This window comes from Engystomops pustulosus, chromosome 11 (genome assembly GCF_040894005.1).
Source record: "Engystomops pustulosus chromosome 11, aEngPut4.maternal, whole genome shotgun sequence".
Lineage (NCBI taxonomy): Eukaryota > Metazoa > Chordata > Amphibia > Anura > Leptodactylidae > Engystomops > Engystomops pustulosus.
In genome coordinates, this window is record NC_092421.1 from 35,051,790 (window position 1) to 35,067,671 (window position 15,882).

The following is a 15,882-nucleotide window of genomic DNA, read 5'->3' on the forward strand; positions in this document are numbered from 1 at the left end:
CCGGATCTCAATCCAATAGAGCATTTTTGGGATGTGGTGGAACGGGATATTCGCATCATGGATGTGCAGCCGACAAATTTGCGGCAATTGTGTGATGCCATCATGTCAATATGGACCAAAATCTCTGAGGAATGCTTCCAGCACCTTGTTGAATCTATGCCACGAAGAATTGAGGCAGTTCTGAAGGCAAAAGGGTACCTAATAAAGTGGCCGGTGAGTGTATGTTGGCTTTTGCAAAAAGTCTCAAACTTACTCCAGTCCACTGCTGGTCTATGTGCTGAGACTTATTGGGGGTTATTTATCATTAGACCATGGGACAGTTCTATGTCTATTTTTGGAGCTCTGCTGCCCATCAGATTCATTAAAGTGGCTTTGACCTTTTAATAAAATGTTCTTTTGGACTATTTTCTGTCTGGGATTTTTTTTCAAAAAGTCCCCAAAAAGTCTCAAAATGCATAAAAAGTGTCAGCACATAGATCAGCATGGGACTGGAGTAAGTTTGAGACTTTTTTGAGACTTCAAGTCATGAATCTGGCTTTGCACAGTGTTGCACTGGCAGTGTTTAGGCCAGATTAATGAAGAGGTGTATGAGGTCTTTGAGACTTTTTACGCCAAAAAAGCCCAGGAAGACCAACAATAAATAAACCCCATTATGCATTTTGAGACTTTTTAAAAAAAAAAATCCTAGACAGAAAATAGACCGTAAGAACATTTATTAAAGGGGCAAAGCCACTTTAATGAATCTGATGGGCAGCTGCGCTCCAAAAATAGACATAGAACTGTCCCAAGGAGCTGGTCTAATGATAAATAACCCTCATTTAGCCCCTATCCGTTACAATAGTTATCATTGTGTATGTATGAGAAGAAGAGCTTCCAGCTAGCAGACAGAGTTATAGCAGAGAGTTATAGCAAGGGGAAATGATCTGCTGGTGTGCATTGTGCACACAAGATTAGGCTTTTAATTTATAAATGTATATCAATTATATTATGCACAGTGGTTTGTGTAGGCAAAACACCAATATAACAGCAGGTGAGTAAGCCTCAGCATATAGCTTCATAACATTCTCTAGCTTAAATAATAAAATACATTTTAGGAGTAATAATGACAAATGAAATAACCTCATTTAACACTGCTGAGATTTTACTACACTCAACGCGGCATGTTTTCTCTTTTCATGTTTTCTTAAAGCTACAGCACCAAGCCAAAATACTGTTTTATTTATTAAACCATATGTATATACTATGAACAGATGCCGTACCAAGAACCTTCCTTTGTATGCCAGAGAATCAGTACAGGCTGAAAAGAGCTACCAGGAAATCCTGGTGCTGCCATTCTCACCCATTCTTATTATCAAAGGGTTTACCTCAAGTTTAGAAGTGTTCTCCTATCCACAGTATTGAGGATAACAAGGTGATTGAAGATGGTCTGTATGCTGGGACCCCATCCAATCATAAGGTCGAGATCCCTGTGACCTGGAGAATGGGGATCCTGTTCTTAGTAAGGTTTGGTGTGGCAGGCCGAGCATGCATACTGCCACTCCATTGTATACTAAGTGCATGCAAGATATTGTTGAGCACAATGTAGGACAATCTCTGCCACCTCAATAGAAAAGATAGGAATGGCAGGACGCATGTTCATGCTGCCCAATCCTTCAAATAATGAGAAAGGGATCCCCATTCTTCAGATCACGGGGGTCTTGTGATTAGTGGGGTCCTAGAAGTTGGACCCTCACCGATTACCTAATTATCCCTTATTCTGCAGCAAACACCCACTGTTAACACCTGCCATGGGTGCTGGCATTGATCGTGGGTGTTAACCCTTTACATGCAGTAAGTAACGCATGGCGCCGCAACATTGGCTGTGATCATTGCTCCTTGTGATGTCATCAGTGAGGGACGAACTATCACCGTGACAACCTTGTGACTTGTCATTTCAGATGTGTTAAGGCAGTAAATGCTAGAATCGATCAGACGATCTTGGGTTACTATACCCTAAGGAGTTAGAAAAATTGTAAATAAAAACAAATATAAAAAAAACTAAAAGTTTAAATCACCACCCATTCACTTGAAGTGATCTAAAAATAAACTGTAAAAATCATAAACATATCAGGCATTGACGCATCCAAATATTCCAGATCTATCAATACATAAAATTAGAAACAGAACAGTAACAGAAAATAGTGCCCAAATGTCTGTAACACCACTTTTTTGTGATGGAAATAAGTGATCAAAAGTGCAAACATTATCACATCCTGCAAAAAGTCACACCTTACACAGTTCCTTATGCCAAAGTATAAAAAAGTTATTAATGACAGAAAATTAGCAAAATTAAGAATTTTTTTCTCGTACAAAAGGGTTTATTTATTTTTTTATAAAAATATATTATATATTTAAAAAAAATCCATTAAAACACAATAAAATCTATATAAATTTGGTATCCCAAGAGATAAAGGGGATTTCACCACATCTGGAATTTTTTTTCTACTTCCCATGGCATGGAATATTTAATTGGAATATACAAATTGTTACATAGAAAACAAGCCCTCTCACACCTCTGTACACAAAAAAATGTTTATGAATTTTTGAGGGTGGGGAGCAAAAAAAAAAAAAAAAGAAACACAAGTCGTTAAGTAATTAATGAATAAACTAGTTGGTACCAGAAGAAATTGAGCCAATATAGAGAAGCAACAATCAGGTCTCCACATTCTAAACTGTGTAAGGTCACACCCACTTGACAGAGGGGAAAGTAAGAACCAGTATATATTTCAGCACACTGCAATTTCATAAAAAATGATTTAATGGGAAATTCAAGTAAACTGGTGGTCTATAATATGCTTCACATTTCTTTCAACTCATTTTAAATGCTAGATGAGGTTAACAAAAATGTTACGCAGCAGATGCAACAACTTGGCTCTGTTGATTCTTGTCTATAGACGGAACAGTCTGTTCTGCTGCTGCTTTCTTGCTGAGACAATTACTGATGGAAAAATATACTGTACACATCTCACCATAATGTTTCTTAATCTGCAGTTCTATTAACAATACAAACTGTCCACTCTGTGTCATGGTCAGTAAGTACAATGAAATTAGTTTCTATGATGAGCTGAAAGGAAATCTACCATCAAAATCAAGCATGATAAACCCAGGGGCACTTACTCCAGACTGCAGAAATCTTCTTATATTTGCTATCTATGGAGTCTTTTCTTCTAAATTCAACTTTTATAATTATGCTAATGAGCTATGTTAGGCCTTCTGTGCTGTAGCTGCACAGGTAGTTACACTGTCTCACCCTCCCTCTGCTCCCTCAACACTTGTGCAGTGAGCACAAAGTGTCCAGGATAACCCATCAGGCTCATTCAATCAAATGCTACATTTGATTTTCACAAGGCAGACAAACAAATAACAAATATAAGAAGATTACCAGTCACAGTACCTGGATTGATGAGTAAGTGTCCTTGGTTTATTATGATGGATTTTGATGGTAGATTTACCTTAATAATGGCAGACCACCAGCCAATCTAAATATATAAAAATACATACTTATATTTCTATTCAATGTTTAAAAAAAAAAACTGAAAAACACAGCCATAGTCAAAAAAGTCAGCCAAAGTTTCCCACTTTTTATAACTTTATACCCAAATGAAACAAAAATTTTTAAATATATATATACTTTAACAAATATTATTTTTAACGAGAAAACAGAGTGTACATATTCTTTAAGGTAGCATGCAAAAAAATAACCCACTAAATCCTCAAATTTGCTAAAAATACACAACCATTCAATCCTTTTTAGACCTCCTCATTAATGGGTTAAATAGCAGGAAATTACTGATATTTAAGATCTCATATAAAAGACTCATGGAAATGTCATCTTATGGAAAAATGATGGTACTGGTGAACTATTTAGATAACGCACCAATTATGATTTGTTCCAACAGTGAGAGGGAGGTTGTTTTTTTCCTTTTGTTTGCACCTGTGGTAGTGATAATGAATATATTTGGGATATTTACAGCAATTGTGGAGGCTTTGCCTAATTCCCAACATGTGTTAGGTGTGAATTTAAATAGACTTGAGTCAGATGTTTTGCTAACTTTAAATGTTAGTCCATGTGGGTGGAATCTGAAAACAACATTGGAGGTTTAGATTTATGTCTTTACAACACGGTAAAAAGTGTTCTACTTCCATCATTTCATTGATGCTATTTAGGCGGCGTTCACACAAGTTTTAAAATGCAACTCTAACACAGTGGGGAGGGGCTTGTCCGGACTGCATAAGAATTTGGAGTAAATCTCGTGCGTTCTAGAAAGAGCACCACATGTTTTGTATGTAAATATTGCAAAATAGTTGGTGCTTGTTCCAGAAAGCGTGCGGTCTGGCCAAGCCCCTCCCCTCTGCGTTTGAGTTATGTCTCAAAACTCAGACAACATGCAACATTTGAACATAACCTCAAGGTAGAAACTCAATCAAAAGCAGCTTATGGCTTGTTTGCTTACACATGTGATCTGAATTTAGCTGTTTATCTTTTCTGTACATACTTTTTTACAATGAGAAAGGCAGATAAAAATTGTCCTGAGATTTTAAAAATCCTACATGGGATAGTAATTTTTAATGTGTTTGACTGAATAGCTTTTCTGAATGTTTAGACCGAAATTGTGTAGGACAGGCACTACCAAGGTATACGAATGTATGTAAGCCAACGCACCCCGATAGCTACACAATCCAAACAAAACAAGAAAACGGTGGGATGCGTACACATAGCTAGACAGAAATAACAAAAAATGTTTATTGGATATTAACAATTTTAAACGCAATCAAGACGGGACAACAATAAATATAAAAACACTTAAAAAGTACACCAGAGGGGTGTACAAAGCTGCCAAGGGCCAAGTTGCCCTAGAAGTTGCATCAGAGGTTTATTACATTGTTCAAATTGCACTTTTCATGCATCATTTTTTGCACTTTAGCTCTATATGGTTATTCATATTCTGGTCCTTATGGTTACTGTAGTTCTACTATTGGCAGACTGTAGTAGGGGGTTTCTAGGGCAACTTGGCCCTTGGCAGCTTTGTACACCCCTCTGGTGTACTTTTTAAGTGTTTTTATATTTATTGTTGTCCCGTCTTGATTGTGTTTAAAATTGTTACTTTTCTGAATGTTATTATTGTTTGCCGTATATATTCCGTATATACTCCAGTATAAACAAAGAATGTGCTGAAAAAAACAAATGCTTATACTCAAGTCTATAAAAAAACAATACTCATAAAATTCAAACACTAACAAATACAGTCAATACTCACCTTTACGACGACCCCGCAGGTCTCTTTTTTTCTTACAGTGGCAGGTCCACACGCGCTGGCAGCACACAGGCAATTATGTCAACAGGTGAGCAGTGAGTTTATTTTTCATTATGTGCTGGGGGGCGGTGTGGTCCAGACTGGGCTGCAAATATGCTATGGGCTGGCTGGCTAAATACTATGGGGCTGGCTATATACTAGGGGAATGGCTGGCTATATACAGGGGCTTGCTGGCTATATACTTGGGCATGGGTTGGGTATAGACTGAGGTCTGGTTGGCTAAATACTGGGGCATAGCTATATACTGGGGCAGAGGCTGACTATATGCTGGGGTCTGGCTGGCTATATTCCAGGACGGAGGCTGTGACCAATGCATTTCCCACTCTAGGCTTATATACGAGTCGATAGGTTTTTCCATTTTTTGAAGGTAAAATTAGGTACCTCGGCTTATATTCGGGTCGGCTTAAACTCGAGTTTGTTGGTAACTTTCTATGGTCATACAATAGATACTGTAAAAAGTGTTAATAGTTTTAAAACTATGTCAGTGTAATTTAAAGATGTTGTCCATGTGATACATTTTTTGCAAGTTTTTTCAAGAACTTGTACTCACTGCTCTTTTGGATCCCATTAAGCTGCACGGCCATTGGACCAGAGAAGATTACCGCACTTACCATGCTCATGGGAGATCACCTGTATCTTATGACTAAGCATATCTTTGAAAACTGCTTTTATACAATTGTACAACTATCACTATAATGTTCCTCCCCATGCATTTAAAGTTCCACAGTTTATTTCTAAAGTTGACTCATTTGACTGAGTAAATTGTTGTGCACTATAACTGGTAATGAGCAGACCCAACCTCCAATGCTGTAAGTAAATTGGCTATTGTTGCGCTCCTGTGACTTTATTGGCTATTGTGAGAGGGGGGTACTATTAAAATATTGGCTGCTCTGAGGGCGTTGTATAATATTTGCTACTGTGAGGACATCATTGCTGTATTGGCTACATTGGGGCCCCTGTAACAATGTTGGAGCACACCCATTAACTCACAGTGGTTTTAATAATTGTCTAGTGCTGTCTGGCATACAGTCATGATTCGTACACTTTAAAACAAGCTTCATGACAACTGCTCAGAAAATGAACACTACCATTGGAATATAGGCTTGTTAACCAACACTAAATATATCAGAATTATTGCCAGAAGAGTATTGTTTGGCCGGTAGACTATGGAGGAGACCACAGTTCCACCGAAGAGTGCAATTTCTATGCTCCTCCAAAAGGCTACATCAAATGGCAAGATACATAGCAAGGGACAGCTTAAAGCCTCAGACATAGCTTCTTGTATGCACAAAAGGTCAGGCTGGAGAATATTGCTTTCTTATTTACTGCTAGTGTGCCTCTTGAGAACAGCCCCTGGTCAGCGCTGCAATTTACGATAACAATTCCATGGAGGTTTGCTCTGCTTGGTCACTCTGAGTTATGATTTTTTGAAGTGACAGTACAGCCTCTGCCAGATGATATTCCGCCTAATAATTTCCCTTTGTGAAGAATTGTCTCTGCCTCAACAAGTATAAACTCAGGAGAATTCTCTACAAGAAAATCTTGAGACAATGTATATAATACAGAATAGGAACCTTGGGATGAATCTACTTTCTGTGTTATCATGCTCTAGATTTTATAATGAGTTTTAAGTCACTTTGACACAGTGTGTGGGGAGTCATTGAAAGTCATTTCCTGGTCTATACGCACAATGAATACTCTCCTCTTTGCCAGGCAGCTCACCGTGATTCACCTGCATAGAAATCCCAACTATAAAATGCTTGATTTACCCCCAGAGTAATAGCATTAACTAATTTGTACAGTGCCCAATGGTGTGAGCTGTGCATTTCTCATTACAAGCCAGATACCTTCTGTAGTCTTCATCACATTAGCGATGTATCATTTATTCATTTTCTAGACTCTACGTTGTGTACTTCAACTAAATTACATGTTCTACATGCAAACTTTAAGTAAGATGTAATTATATTGTACGCTTTGAAGGGTCATTACCACTTCATTTTAATACTGTTTGACAACAAGTCCCAAAAATTGCAAATGCGGATATAATGAAAATGGAAATAAAGAAAAAAGGGACGTTGGTTTATTCTAACATCACTCTTTTGTTCTATTTTTTTGTAGCCAAGAAAACTTTTAGTACTTATACAAAAAACACCTAATTGTTTATACCCAAATACTGCCAAATAATACTAAAATACAATGTCCACACAATACCGCAATGTAAAAGCATCATACATCACATCATTTCAGTACAGTAATCAACTATTGTGGCATAAAATGCTGCTATATATTTATCACACGATACTATGCCCAAATGACCAATGGTAACTTTAAGACAACTCGAAATTAGGGAGTTGTATGATTTATACAGCCACGTACATCCAATGTTGACTACAATGTTTAAGTTTGTTTATGTACAAGTGCATCTTGAGAGAAGATCAGGAAAAATTTTTTTTCCAGTAATTCAATTCAAAAAGCGAAACTCATATTATATTGAGTCAATACAAACATAGAGAACTTTTTCAAGTGTCTATTTAAGTTAATGTTGATGATTATTGTTACAACCAAGAAAAACCCAAAGGTCATTATCTCAGAAAATTTGATTATTATATAAGACCAACTATGAAAAAATGTTTGAAAAAATGTTGGCCAAACAAAAAGCATGTACATTAAATGCCCTCAAAACTTGGTCAGGGCTCCTTTTGCATGAATAACTACACCAATACGGCGTAGAATGGAGGTGATCAGCTGATGGCGCTGCTGAGGTTTTATGGAAGCCCAGAGTGTGATAGCAGCCTTCAGCTCCTCTGCATTGTTGGGTCTGGTGTTTCTTATCTACTTCTTAGCAATACGCCATAGATTATCTATGGGGTAAAGGTCTGACCACTTTTCTGGCCAATCAAGTGCAGCGATACTATGGTTATTAAAACAGGTATTGGTGCTTTTAGCAGTGTTGACTGGTGCCAAGTTCTACTGGAAAATTAAAATGACATCACCAAAAAGCTTGTCAAAGAAGGAAGCATGAAGTGCTGTAAAATTTACTGGTAGATGGCTGGGCTGAATTTGGATTTGATAAACACAGTGTAAATAAACCAGCAGATGAAATGGACTCCAAACCATCACTGATTTTGGAAACTTCACACTAGACCTCAAGCAGCTTGGATTGTGTAATCTCCACTCTTCATCCAGACTCTGGAACCTTGATTTCCAAATGAAATGTAAAATGATAAACATTCCAGTTTTTTTTCTCCTTAGCCCAGGTATGACGCTTTTGGCGTTGTCTTTTGGTCAGGAGTGGCCTGAGATATGGAATGCGACACATGTGGCCTATGTCCTGGATACTTCTGTATAAAGCACTACAGCATTGTTGACTTACTGTTCTTGATTGGCCAGAAAACTCGCCTGATCTTAACCCCAATGGATAATCTATGGGGTGTTATGAAAAGTAAGATGAGACGCCAGACCCAACAATACAGACGAGCTGAAGGCTGTAACTTAAGGGTCCTGTCAACCCCAGGAGTAGCCACATTATCACCACTATTTTGGCTCCGGTGGACTGTGGACACAAATGAACACTGTTTTTTACTTTGAAAAAAAAAATCTTAAATTTTTACTCGAATTAAGTTCCGCAAGCGCAAAGTCTTTCTTTACTTCATGCTCTACTATCTCATTCAGTCCTTTAATTGGATCTTAGCACCTGGCAGGTAGTGACTGAATGCAGCTCACAGGGTCCATTCATATTCAGAGATCAGATCTAGCATTAGTACAACAGAAAATTGGAGATTGGGATGGGAAAAGAATGTTTATTACTGGTTTCCATCTACAGTTGTGCTGCAAAGTCACCATTATTTCACAAAGTTTTATAGCATTTCCACCCTAATTAGCCTTGTTGTAAGGAATTTACAACCCAGTGAAATACTGTAGGATAGATGTTATGATCTTAAATTTAGCTTTACAAGGTAACCAAAAGTTATGTGCTCTGTAATTATAACTTACATTTAATGATAAGTTCCTGTGTTTTAAAGGGGGTTTGAGGGGCCATCGATTTGACAAAAATTTTAACTGCTTCTTCATGTCTGTCAGACCAAGGATCAAAAGATGAACATTAGTTAACATATTTCAGCAGTCAATAAAAGCCATCACCTCTAGCTAAACATTTGCTGTTAATTAGATGTGTGTATTTTTTTTTTGTCTAATTGTCTTCTTTGGGGACCATTTCCAAGAGATGGGATACTACAAACACAAAGCTGGTTTTAATCTGTAAGTCATTTCTGCTGTATATGTATTATGCTGAATATGATCCAATTAACAGACAAAGAGTTTTCTTTTATCTTTTTTCAAAATTGCTTTCATTGTAAAGTATTATGAGCATAACTGAACACAAATGAATACTGCCCCGATATGACTTACTTATGACTTGTGCCAATTTATCGTGTGCACACTATGAGTGATCAGTATAGTAGTAACATAGTTTTAGTAGTTTTGCAATACAAGTTTAGAACTGAAAACTTTGAACTTTACCTCTACAATACTTAGCCTGACTGTTACACAGCCCACAATTTCTAGGAGCAGAGAGAACTTGAAATTCACATGGATTACAAGAGACCTACATAAGCCAGCTAGTGATGAGCATATCCATTTGGACAAAATGGAAATTGATCAGAACTCCAGGAAACATTTGATTTGTCCAAAATAGTGTTTTACAGACCCTTAGAAGTTCAAGTTCTGGGTTTGGCTGAAACCTCTGCCCCCGCTGTTGAAAACAGCCACTTATTGTGGGTGCTAACTAATTGGCCACCTATTGTGGGTGTTAACTCTTTTTTAATTTTGAATACAGAGCTACAGAGTGGTGATTTTCCTGAAAATGGTGGCACATGCTCATACCGACGCATGCAAAGTGACAACAATTTGAATGCCGCTGGCGATTTTGCCAGCAGCATTTAAACAATTGACACACAGGGGCGTGACAACAGTGGTAACAGCCATAGCAGGGCCTGCAGTGTCAGGAGGCTCCATCATCTGACCTGACACTAAATAATGGAGGATGTGTACCATTATATACATATTATGCTGCACATTGTATAGAATAGTATGCATATAACATATATGAGGATTAAATACTGTATGCGTATATATATAAAGATATATATACATATATATATATATTGTAAATATGTATATGGCTCTGTATGTGTGTATCTGCTCTGTATGTTTGCATAGGTGTATAAGAGTGTATATATGTGTGTGTCTAAGTGAAAAACTGCATGTTTATATATAAGTTTCTGGAAACAATGATTTATTGCGGTAATGAAAAGCTTGGGAACACATACATAACACACCCTGATGAGACAATAGCCTGATTTCACAGGTTGGCACAGCCACTATGAATGATACAGTACGATCAGCGAATCGGTAGAATAACAATTTTCCAATGCACTCCTTTCTACTGGTAGCTACAGAAGTCACTAAATCAGGGCAAACATCTTCATAGTTTATTTCAGGTGTTGAGAGTCCGTACTCATGTACATGCCGTTGTATCCTACAAACCTGTAGTGCGTTGCATGTGGATTTAGTGTGATTTCGTCTGGTTTCTGATGTCATTGTTATAGCTGGAGAGGTATCACAAGGGTAAATGTCACAGCCATTATGCTATGTGTGAAGGTACTTTAACAGTGCTGCTACTTTTATTTTATTTTTCAGTGTAGTTGAACTTATGGATGAATCTTTTCAATCATATCATTGTGATGTGATTTCTTCCGTAGCTGCAGCCCAGATCTAATGTCTAGTTTTAGTGGTCCTGCAAGGACCACTATTAAGTGACCTGTGTGGCTTATGCTAAGATATTTATAAAAAGCTGTTCTGTAAGTACAACTGGAAAATCAATTAACCATGGAAAGTTTCCTTCTTAATTGCTTATTTTACTGATGGGTATACATTTCTCATATGAACTTCTTCCACTGTGCAGTACATTATCATGCATGCTGTCCTCCCCTGAGAACTATAAAGGAATATACAACTATAAGGGGCACAGGTTGTGTCATATTGCGTGCAGAAGATACTCTACACAAGAAAACATACCTAAGCTGTTACATGTCAAAGGAGGTGTCTGGCCAAAACAAAAAAGACAGAATGAAACAGAAATTTTTTATCCTTGCTTAAGAACAAAATGTAGAAATTTGGACAGAATATGTATTGTATAAAAATGTATTAACACCAGTACAGTCTACACTAATTAGAATGGTTGTTTATTTGAAGAGAGGACTTCTATAAGGATTTTAGTATCTCAAATTTCAGTATAAGCAGTTACAAATATATAACAGTACTGTTTTTTTACGATATATAAAATATGAAATAAAACAAAAAAAGACAAAATATACAATAACTTTCAACCCACATGTATATGCAGTTTATGAAATAAACCTGTGTGTATCAAGTTATAACTAAAGTTATAAAAACAATTAAATATGTAAACAACATGAAAATAATTCTGTCATAGAAAGATCACGTTTAGTTTCATGTCCTTTTAGCAATATACCGTACATACTCGAGTATAAGCCAAGTTCTTAGGCACTATTTTTGAGCTGAAAAAGCAACATTTGGCTTATACTCAAGTATATAAAAACAACTTCGTACTTATCTCTGGTGCTCCATGCAGCTCATCTTCTCTTTGCAGCTGTCGCTTTCCGGAAGCGCTAGTCTATGCACACTGGACTCTGGGGGTGTGGAGTAGTCTGATACAACTACGGTGGTGAGGGTTACTCCCCGCCCCCCAGTAGCCACCAATGACCCTCCTTTATCCGCTCTGGCCCGTCTCTGCCATCATTTGAGCTCTGCACATGGGCAGTAGCTCGCTTCTGGTGCGCCGCCAACAGACGAATTGCACATTCGCACAGCTCCCCAGCAGCAAGCCAATTGCAAGATACTGTGCTTGTGCAGAGCAAAAATTATGCTGGAGATGGGACAGAGTGGAAAGAGGAAAGTCAGAAGTGGCAACAGGGGGCGTGGAGTAACTTCTGCCCCTGGAGCTGTCCCAGTAGCCTTAGAAATTAATTTGTATATTCCAGCATTAAACTTTATTTTTAAGATGCTGCTGCCTGGATGGGGAATCGATCATTGGGAATAATTCAGAAAGTACAGGGCATTTCAATAAGTACCCATGTTTTACGACAAAGGACGTTCCAGAGGGAAGTTGGTGTTATCATCGAGTGCTGCCATCTATCAAATGACGGCAAAACAAATTTCAGACTGATTGATAGGTTACAAGCCGAAACCCGTAGGTGGCTCGCCTACATGTACACCGCACAATTCTTTTAATGTGAGAAGAATAAAAGTCAATTTTTATTGGATGTGCCATGTCTATCTCCCCTTTCTTTTTTGGCTCTATTTGGATATACAAGCCAGCAAGACGCCGAGCACTCCCAAGCAACCTTCCACTACCTCAAGATCGCCTCAATATGGGTATGTGAGACAACTTTTTTATAGTTCCATTTCTCTGTATATGATTGATAGGTTAGTTTGGATTTGAGTAAGATGTGTTTCGTGATTTTCGCTAAGATGGAAAAAGAGCAGTATCATTCGGTAAATCGCTTTTTGTTTTTGTATGGGAAAAAATGCGAGGAGATAAAAGCAAAGTTTGATGCTGTTTATGGAAACACTTCATCTATGAACACAGTTAGATAGTTAGATTAGTTCAACTAATTTAAATGTTGGTGAACATCCGTTTTTGATGAAGAGTGGCCAGGACGCCCGGCAGACGTGGTTACCTAAGAAATCATTTAAAAAGTCAACGACATGATACTCTCTGATCGACAAACGAAAGTGCGCAAAGTAGCAGAGGCCATAGGTGAGTCGATCGGAACAGCAATTAATATTTACATGATAAGTTGGCAATGAAAAAATTGTCAGCCCGATGGGTGCCGCGATTGCTCACGGTGGACAACAAATAGATGCAGCTGTTAACTTCAAAGCACTGTTTGGAGCAACTTAAGCGAGATCCGAAGGAGTTTTTGCGTCGAGTTGTCGATGAAACCTGGATTCATATTAGACACCAGAAACTAAGCAACAATCAAAGCAATAAATTTCTCCTGGTGAATTTGCTCCAAAGAAGGCGAAGACCCGAGCAGCGTCATCCTCATGGATCATTTAGAAAAAGGAAGAACAATCGCTGGACAATACTACAGTGAGTTATTGGACCATTTCAACAAAAAAATTGAAGGAGACACAGCTGCATTTGGCGAAAAAGAAGGTGCTGTTTCAACATCATAACGTACCAGCACATTCATCCGGAGTTGTCGCCGCCAAACAGCATGAATTGCCTTTTGAATTGTTGCCACAACCCCCATATTCCCCCGATCGGGCACCCTTCAACTCTTTCTTGCCCCTAAGATGAAGAAATGGCTTGCGGGAAAAAACTTAGCTTAAACGAAGAAGTCATCGACGAGAAAGAGGTATATTTTGGAGAGTTAGACAAATCATTTTTTTGGAGGAGTTAAAAAATGGCCGGAATGTTGGAAGAAGTGTATCTTTCTAAAATGTTTAAAAAAAAAAAAATTGAAAAAATGGTGTCTTCATTTCTAACACAGGAACTTATTGAACTAGATTCCCCATTGTAAATTTCCTTCAAAAGCCCTAATTCATACAAAGAGGTTGTCAGGATTCAGGATGAGTGGATCCTCTGGACCACCGCAGGAGGTGGTAATAGCCGACACCTGGTACTGGAGTCTAAGTGGCACCTGGTCTTCAGCAAGACCATCCACCAGGTCATTTCACAGGTGCGACTAGTCCGCGGTGGCAGCCTAGGTCGAGGTACCTTAGCAGGAGACAGTCTCATGGTCAGGTTCAGGCACAGGGTCGGGGCAGGCTGCAGAGATGCAAGGTCAAGTTCAATCCAGGGTCAGCAACGGGAGGTCTAGGAAGATGGGAACACAAGCACACAGGACACAGGATTGCGGCAACACAGGAACTCAGGAGAAGGAACACACAGAATCGCAGGAATATTGCTGGGAGCTTTCTCTCAGGTATAGACACAAAGATCCGGCAGGGTTTTCAGGAAGAGGCAGGCTTAAATATAGTACCTGAAAATGATCAGCGTCAATTAGCGGCGTGCTGGCCCATTAAATGTTTTGAAGTCGGCGCGCACCCTAGGAGTCGGGAAGATGCACAGCTGAGGAGGACGGAGCAGAAGCCGGGGCTGGTAAGTTGCGCCTGCTACACGCTGGGGATGAGAGAGGGACACGGGTGAACCTACGACCCGTGATATGGGTTGCGGGACTATCCGTAACAGTACCCCCCCCCCCCCTTCGGCCTCCCGCTCTTCCTGGGCTGGAGGAATCTCTGCAGGCGGTCCTGGTCCAGGATATTGTCCTCCCAAGATCTCTCTTCCGGCCCGAACCCCTTCCAGTCAACCAAGAAGTACTGCTTACGCCTCACCGTCTTCATATCAAGGATTTCCTTTACCTCATCGATGTCGGAGAAGTCGGCCACAGGAGCAGGAGGAGACACTTGTGGGGAGAAGTGGTTCAGGATGACAGGCTTGAGCAGGAAGACATGGAAGGAGTTCGGGATGTGCATGGTGGGAGGAATGCGCAGCTTGTAGAACATTGGATTGATGCGACTCAGCACCTAAAAGGTACCCAGGAAACAAGGACCAAGCTTGTAGCCAGGAATCTTAAGCCGGACATACTTGGAGGACAACCAGACTTTGGGGCAAAGACAGAAGGAGGCCTGCATCTTTTATTGGCCAGGAACTTGGTTCAGGACGAAAGGGAGATCTTGGGAGGACAATATCCTGGACCAGGACCTCCTGCAGAGATTCCTCCAGCCCGGGAAGAGGCTGAAGGGGGGAGGGGGTAATGTAACTAGTGGTCCCGCAACCTATATCACAGGTCGCAGGCTCATCCGTGCCCCTCTCTCATTGCCAGACCGCCGAACGTCAACTTACCTGCCCTGACTCTTGCTCCGTCCTCGGCTTCAAAAGATTTAAACGGCCAGCGCTCCGCTAATTGGCGATGACCATTTTCAGGTCATCCATATAAGCCTGCCTCTTCCTGATAACCCTGCCGGATCTTTGTGCCTATGCCTAAGAGAAAGCTCCCCAGTGATATTCCTGTGTTCCTGTGTGTGCCTGCTCCTGAGTTCCCGTGTACTGTGTGTTCCTGCTCCTGAGCTCCCATGTCCTGTTTTCCTATGTCCCGGTACCTGTATTCCCGTTCCCATCTACCTGGACCTCCCGTTGCTGAACCCGAATTGGACTTGATCTTGAATCTCTGCTGCCTGCCCCTACCCTTTGCTTGAACCTGACCATGAGACTGACTGACCTGATGGTACCCCGCCTCAGCAAGACCATCCCGCTTTGCAGAGGGCTCTGGTGAAGACCAGGTGCCACTAAGACTCCAGTCCCAGGTGTTGGCTAGTACCACCTCTTGCAGTGAACCAGAGGATCCACTCATCCCGAATCCTGACAGTCTCTTTGTGCAGCAAGTACAAAGGCTTGGTGCTGTACTGGACCAGGTCAGATAGGATTTGGCCACTT